The sequence below is a fragment of the Chenopodium album genome, chromosome 1, assembly GCF_948465745.1.
Source record: "Chenopodium album chromosome 1, dcCheAlbu1.1, whole genome shotgun sequence".
Taxonomy (NCBI): domain Eukaryota; kingdom Viridiplantae; phylum Streptophyta; class Magnoliopsida; order Caryophyllales; family Amaranthaceae; genus Chenopodium; species Chenopodium album.
Window position 1 is genome coordinate 85160245 of NC_137834.1, and position 7117 is coordinate 85167361.

Sequence of the window (7117 nt, forward strand, 5' to 3'; positions counted from 1 at the left end):
GAGAAAATGACAGAAAATTATAAGGATTGGCCTGACAAGCTTCACTTTGCATTGTGGGGTTATCGCACGTCAATCCGTACGTCAACAGGAAATACACCATTTTCTTTGGTATATGGAATGGATGCCGTACAGCCTGTCGAACTAGAAATACCATCTCTACGTATTGCGCTAGAAAGTAAACTCGATGAAGTCGAATGGACTAGGGCACGATATGAAGAATTGATCCTACTGGACGAAAAACGACTAGAAGCTCTACATCACACTCAGTGCTATCAAACTCGTATGGCTAGACATTTTAATAAGAAGGTCAAGACAAGAAATATCAAAGTAGGAGATTTGGTATTAAAAGCGCTAAGGAAAAATGTTTTAGATCCAAGGGGAAAGTTTAGACCTAATTGGTCTGGCCCCTACATTGTCAAAACAATCCTGTCAGGTGGTGCAACAAAATTAACTGACATGGATGGCAATGAATTCTCAAACATGACCAATCTTGATCAACTTAAAAAATACTACCCATAATTACTTGAGTAGGACACTCAAGAGAGCTACGTTCGGCCTGATTCCTTAGGAAAGGATACGTAGGCAACCCATTACGGGTGCGGCCACTTTATTTTTCGACATCTCCGCGTTCCAGAATCAACAAAAAGTCAACAAAAGTCGGAAAAGCAACTGGCGTCACAGAACAGAGTCTGGCGCCAGCCAAAAGCCATTAGTGCCAGACGATGGAATTGGCGCCTGGCGCCAGACCTCAATAGCTGGCGCCAATCTGCAATTACTGACGCCAATTCAGTCATAAAATCTGGGCGAATTTCGGTGTTTTTCGAAAAATTTTCGACTTCCGTACTCGAAAGATTTCCGAAAATTAATTTTTTTCGGTTTTTCATTGCTTTAATAAAATAAATTTAAAGTGACAATTTAATTGAAAGCTGAAATTTCATTAATAAAACAAAATTACATTTTTAATGGAATTTAAATAAGGCTGAAATAAATTAACTTTAAATAAAAATTAAGAATCTAATAAATCTAAAGCTAAGCAATGTTCTAGTCTTTCTTCTCCTTCTTTGCTCTTTTCCAATTCTTTTCCGCCTCCTCCTCTTCATCCATTACTTTAGCCAGTAGGCATCCTTTAGAGGACCTACATTCAATTTTAGAATAGACTGTTTCTCCTTCAGCTAGCACCCCATGCTTCTTTTCCACCCAAGCCTTCTTGTCTATAGCTTTCCTTTTCCCCTTGTCTTTAGTAGTATTCTTCTTCTTAGGCATTGTAGGTGTCTTGAACTCAATTCTTGCACCTAAGCGTTCCTTGGCCGGTGTCACCCTGTCACCTAGACGATTCTTCACATCGGTTCTACCCTGATCAATTGAAGACTTCTTCAACAACCACTTCTTTACATCATTAGGTAAAGAAGCGGGAACCTTTTGGGTAATCACTTCCCATAAAGGTCTAGCGCTCCAGTAAGTGTCAAATTTATCTACTTCTTGAGATATGGGATACTCATAGGGAGGATGAAGATCCCCGGAAGGAATATTTTGAAGCAAGTCATATTGTCTCTTTACTCTGCAGGGGTAATAATATGTCATGCGAGACAAGCTCGGAAGACGGTAGAAAGGTTGCTTGTTAACACCAACCATCCTTTTTATTTTCCACCATGGGATGACCCACTTGATAGCGAAATCACGTGATTCAAAGACTTTCTTCCACCCATGGCGCCCAATTTTAGGGATGCGCTTCTTTCTTCTCACAAAGCAAGTGGGCGTATAACTTTCAATGTCGTCCGGAGGGCTAATTAATCCTAGCCTTTTCATTAGCCACATCTCTAAAAAAAAAAAAAAAAAAAATTCCAATGCAAATAAATTAATATTACAATACAAAAATATATTTTTGATTTCTGTAATTAAAAATATTATTTTTCTACCTGTAATAAAATTGGAGAACCGCGAAGAGGTGCTTTTGGGTCCCTTTTCAACTCATCTAGACTAATCATAGTCTCTCCAACTATCAATGGCATTGGATTTCTCCCTGATTCAATTTGTTCTAGCACAGTGGTTATAATTGATTGACCCTCGTTAATTTTACCACTACTAAGACAATATTGATGAAGCATGCAGAATAAAAACGCCCTTCTTCTATATATGTGAAAAGATTCAGAAAGCGGTTTATCAAAATAATAGCGAGCGAATTCTTTTAAGTTCACTACGTTGCCATCTACTATCTTTGATAAATTCCTTTCCTTCAAGTTAAAAAAGCGCTCAAAATCCTTATAGTAATATGCATCTACTCTAGGGATTACTACCAGGTCTATTGCAGGGAAGCCTAAAATAGCACCAAATTCCTCTGGCAAAGGGCTAATTTCATCATACCCTATTCTAAAACAATGTGTATCAATGTTCCAATATTCTAAAGCGGTATGTATAAAGTCTATGTCTAGATCTACCCCTTTAATGCCATATATTCCCCCCAAGTGAAATAAATCCAATTCTTTTCTTTCTCTAGCATTAAGAGATCGACACCATTCATGAGAATATTGGGTGAAGGTTTTAGTGGGTAAAGACATGATTATTATTTTTTCTAAAGAGAACAATATTTTTTTCGCTGGAATTGTGTGAAGAATCGGCTGCGCAGGGGGCTATTTATGCACAAATTACGAGGATTTTCAATCTGAATGAAATACGGAGTTAGCGTCAATTGGCGTCACCCAGAATTGGCGTCACCCATCCGCTTTTGGCGCCACACGCTAGGTGTAGCGCCTGGCGCCACGCGCCACAGGCTGGAGCCAGCTGGCGCCAAGTCAGTAGGACAGCCGCGCGTGCTCAGTTTGCGTTTTGATATTAAATTGGAGTCGGTTAATGACTTTATGGCCCCGTTTTTATTTTTCTAAATATTTTTCTATTTATTAATTAAATATAACAGTTATTTTTTATTTTTATTTCTTTTTTTTTAATTAATTGTCAAAAATCAGCCTTTTTCTCCGTTTTTATTTTTCCTTTTTATTTTTCCTTTTGGGGGAGAGAGTCGGATAATACCCTCCATCAATAATGAAAATGACGGAATTTTTACGCAAAAATTGTTATCACATTTGCACACACTAACATACACTAACATAATAATAGATAAATTCACAATAACAATAAAGTACAAAGTGTCTAAATAACAAGTCAAAGGCAAAGTTCTATAAAAAGTCAAAATAAAATGCATATACAGAAATGAACTACGGCGCCGGAGGACGTAGGCCCATCATGCCATAAAACTGCGCCGTCCGAGGATTCATCTCTCCACCAGCTCCGGCCTCAGCACCAGTTCCAGTCTCCGTAGGAGGAGGGAAACTCAAAACAGGACCGCTCCAGCCAAGGTCAACCTGAGGCTGAGACCGCGGAGGCTGCTGCGATGACGAGCCAACCTCGTACATCCCACCATCTCTGAAAGCCGAGGTAGCCTCTCCTACCGGTGCAGCAGGAGCACCCTCAGAAGAAGACCCTGAGCCCTCAGCAACGTCGGCTCGAGCAGCCTCGGAACGACCACCTCTGCCTCCTGACGAAGTGCGACGACGTCTCGAGCTAGACCTCGCCGTCTCTCTCCGCCCCTCAGGCCTCGTACGGGTGTGAGAAGCAATCGGCTGACCCTGCAAAAAGAATTAAATCAGAAACAAGGTAAAAACTGAAGCATAGTGCAGAAATAATAAGTAAAGAAAAGTTACCTCTCGGACAGTGTCGTCTCGACGACAGGTAGCCGCGTTCCTCATCCGAACGAGTTGGCTCCGGAAGGCATCTATGCATCGTGCCATAGCCGAAACCACCTCGCGTGAGAACTGTCAAGGAAAGTTAAGTCAGTAAAATGCATGATAACTGAATATAAGATTCTGAATTAGAACTAGACTTACCCTGGTCTGGTGACGAGGAATCGACCGCTCCACGAAGCGCTCGCCCTCAGGAGCCGGAGAAATCATCTCCTCGATCGGCCCGTACATCCCCTGGTAGTGGATGGACATACGAGGTGGCACAAACTCAGTGGGACCATCTTGCTAAGACAGAAAGAAATCAGCAAGGTATCACTTGGGGGCTACTTAGCGAAAAATAAAAAGCTAAGGATCTTACCCTCACATCCTCGGCCGGTACAGGGGCTGGAGCCAACAAAGGAAGTAGCTCCTCAGCATAACTCCGCCCAAGGATTATATGGGACCGCCAGAGGGAACCAGGCTCCTCAGCCATGCTCGACAACTCTCTCTCGTCGAACATGTGACGTGGTGGAGGAGCAGGAACAACAAAAATATCGGAAGAGTGCTGTCTAGCAACTCTCTCTCCTAAGTACGCAACCGCTCCGTAGGTCCCCAGAAAGTAGCGGCGCTCAGCAGAGTACTGTGTGGCTAATCCAGGGACTGTCCAACCACCCCATGGTCGGTATACTACCTCAGGTCCCTATAAAAATACCAATCAGGTAAGAACATGTCTAAAACGTCGCAGAAGAGCAAGATAAACACTAAAATTCGTACCGAGATGATCCGACTCCGGACGCGTGCAGTAGACAGGTCCGCATGGTGGCCGCCCCAAGAGGCGCTCACCGGATACCCCCTCGGCGATGGTCTCGCCGGCGCAATGGAAGGAAAGTACTCATAGAACCAGATCTACAAAAAAGCTAAAGCGTGAGTAAATGCTGCCTAACATATAGGGCTAAACTTTATAGGGAATAATGTTTACCTCTACGACTTTCCAGAAAGCAGACAAAGCAACGTTCGTCCTAAAGGACCGGTGGCGACACGAGTCCCTCAGCGCGCGAACGAAGTCAGTGTAGGCCAAGCTGGCCCAGTCATAAGTCCCGATCCGCCGGAGATCGCGAACAGCAGGGAGGTAGTAAAGCAACGCCCTACTACCCCTGTCAGGAGAGAATGTCCCTGACAACAACATCAGCACAAAGATGCGCACCCGCTGCTCTCGGGTGGTCGCATCATCGTCAATAGCCGCTGCCAGCGTTGAGCGGCGAATCCCTCTAGCACTAAACTGAGTTGTCTCGACCTCAGCTCGGGCCCGAACAACAATCGGCCCCAACAGTTCCTCGACCTCTGGAGAAAAGACGTCGATACCGCCGTCAAATGGCAGCGGCACAGAAGAGAACTCCAGTCCTGCGATGAGACTGAAGTCTGTAGGAGTGACCATCATCTCACCCCATGGAAAATGAAAGGTGTTGGTGGTGTCCCAGAAGAACTCCACCAAAGCGCGTACTACGTGGTGACCCCCGCTAGAGGCAACCATAGCCTCGGAGGTCTCGAACAGGGCAACTAGTCCGCAGGACTCCCATAGGAGTCTCGTCTCGCGGTCTCTGGCGATATGCATCCTGTACAAATTGCCTAGACCATCACAGCCAGGGCCGTGATGCCGTGTTCTCCCGGGCTCGGTTCCCCGTCTCACCCTCTCAGAAATGTGGTGGACAGGGGCAAAGAACAAGGTCTGCTCATCCCACTCTGGGAACTGACCAAGCGAAGTGGACGGTGTAGTGTCGTCCTCCACGGGCTCATGCTCCCGTCTAGTGTTTCGGGACCGTGAACCTGAGCCTCTTTGTCTAGCCATACTACATTGTGCAAAATCATTATAAATTAAGGTTCTATAGTATCTAAAGGTTTGCCTAGCCGCATGATACTATGTTCGTAAAAACAGAGTATGTAGCACTAAAACAGAGCACAAATTCAAATTGAGCATGACAGCATTTTTTTTTCAAGCAATCAAACAATTTCTTGCAATACTATAATGATTATTGTGACAAATTGAACAAGAATTGCTAGCAAAAACATCAAGAACGGGCCGCATTGTTCTTCACGACCTTAGGAAGTCCAACAATGGTGGATTGCTCATTTCTTGATCAAATTGAGTCAAACAAGTCTCAAATTACTCCCAAGGAAATATACAAACATAAACAAGCAATTTCGTGGCATAAAACTTGATAAGCAAAGCAAATTGAGCATTATAAGTTTCGAATTTTCATGAAATTCGTGAATGAACATGCCAATAATTCATAAAAACCGGTGTGAGTTGGAGGAAAACTTACATAGATCGGGAATATGGATGAGAAGAGCTTTGATTTGCAACAAATTTGAGCGAATTCGGTTGAGAAATGAGTGAGCAACGATCAATTGAAGTTTTCGGACTTCTCTCGGGCTGTTTCGCGACGAACAGAGCACGAAATGAACTGAAAACGGGAATTTAAAGTGATTCCCGTGCTGGCGCCAGTCCCTAGGCATTGGCGTCACATTCTGTGCTTGGCGCCAGACGCCAATACCAGCGCATGGCGCTAATGCCGTAAGTCTGGCGCTAATTGATTTTCAGCGACGCCAAAGCAGCCAGCCACCTGTTGGGGTTGTGCTAGCTTTCTGCAACATATTTTGGGTTCCTTGGTATGCCAGTTAGCCCCTCTAAGCAATTTGACATGATTAGGTAATCGGCTTGATTACGTAAAGTGATCGACCTGATAAAAAGATCGTCTCACTAAGCTTAAAGCGCCTAAGCATTGGCTCATTAGCAAAAGGCACCGACATACAGGTTCAAGAGCAAAGGGCACCGACATACAGGTTCAAGAGCAAAGAGCGCCGACGTACAGGCATAACACGAGCAAAGTTCAGGCGAACTTTTAAGGATCGACAGGCGTGGATCTTCGGTATTTTCCTTTGGGAAATTATCGCATCAAATGAGGATGACTTCAAGAGAAGATGTCTTCGGCATCATTCCCTGGCTTGCGGAAAGTTGTCACAAACAACTGAAGGTAATTTCAGGGCGAAATTGTCTTCGATCATAGTTCCTGAGGCATGGAAGATGATCGTAATGCGGATGAGAATTATTTCAAGAGAAATAATTTTCGATGATATTCCCTTGGACGTGGAATATTATCACAGCGGAGAGGATAGTTTCAGGCGAAACAATCTTCTAATTTGGAAGCAGTTACAAGGCGTAGCGGTTTTCAGGCGGGATGACATTCTCTAGCTTGTAGGAGGTCATCAAAACACAGCAACAGCAACAATTGGTTACTTTCAGAGACGTGTGCTCGACGGTGCAAGATACGCGTTTCTTAACTTTTTTATCTGTTTAACTTATGCTAGTTTTGCAGGTATCGGCGTTACAAGAGTGATTTAGGATC